Below are 841 nucleotides of genomic sequence, written 5' to 3'. Positions count from 1 at the left end.
CTTCACTCCAGCGCCGATGTTAAGCAAACCTAAATGGGAACTGAGGGCCTAAAGCTCCTCTGCTCAGGGGCTGGAGGAACCCGGCAGGAAGCGGGTGCCGGGAGAGCCATTCCTTCCCCGGGAGCAGCGGGTGACCCCGCACTGAGCCAAAGAGAAGGAGTGTTTGTTTCCCTGTGAACATACGGCCCTGCAGCCCCTCTGTGGCCGAGCTCTTGCAGCCGCTCCAGCTCCGGGGCAGATCCCATCTGTGCTTTTTGGGATGGGGTCAGCCTCGCAGAGGGGAGGCTGCCGAGCCCTGGGCACGGTACCGGCTCAACACAGCCCTGCAATGCAGGAGACCAGCGAATCTGTTCTCCGTGGGGCTCTCACCAAAGCCTTTGTTCTGCACCCAGGGAGCACCCGGGCAGACAAGGGGTGAAATGACCGACGGGTCTGGCTGCAGCAGAACCGGCTCAGCCGGTGACTGCAACTCGTGGAGAGTCAACACGAGGCCCCTGCGCAGGGAGGTGAGAGCAGGGAGCAGGAGGCACAAGGAGAGAAGGTTCTGCAAACCTGCCTGGGCAAAGTCCTGCTCGGCTGTGTCCTGCTCAGCAGCAGCAGCACCTCAGCCCCAGCAGCTCTTCTCCCCTAAAGGTACTTCTATGGAATCACAGAATCCCAGACTGCGTTGGATTGGAAAGGCCCTTAAAGCTCATCCAGTCCCAACCCCTGCCATGGGCAGGGACACCTTCCACTAGAGCAGGTTGCTCCAAGCGCCTGTGTCCAACCTGGCCTTGAACACTGCCAGGGATGGGGCAGCCACAGCTTCTCTGGGCACCCTGTGCCAGCGCCTCAGCACCCT

This window comes from Nestor notabilis, unplaced genomic scaffold (assembly GCF_000696875.1).
Source record: "Nestor notabilis isolate BGI_N333 unplaced genomic scaffold, ASM69687v1 scaffold32219, whole genome shotgun sequence".
NCBI classification, from domain to species: Eukaryota; Metazoa; Chordata; class Aves; order Psittaciformes; family Psittacidae; genus Nestor; species Nestor notabilis.
This window is presented reverse-complemented; position numbering follows the sequence as displayed.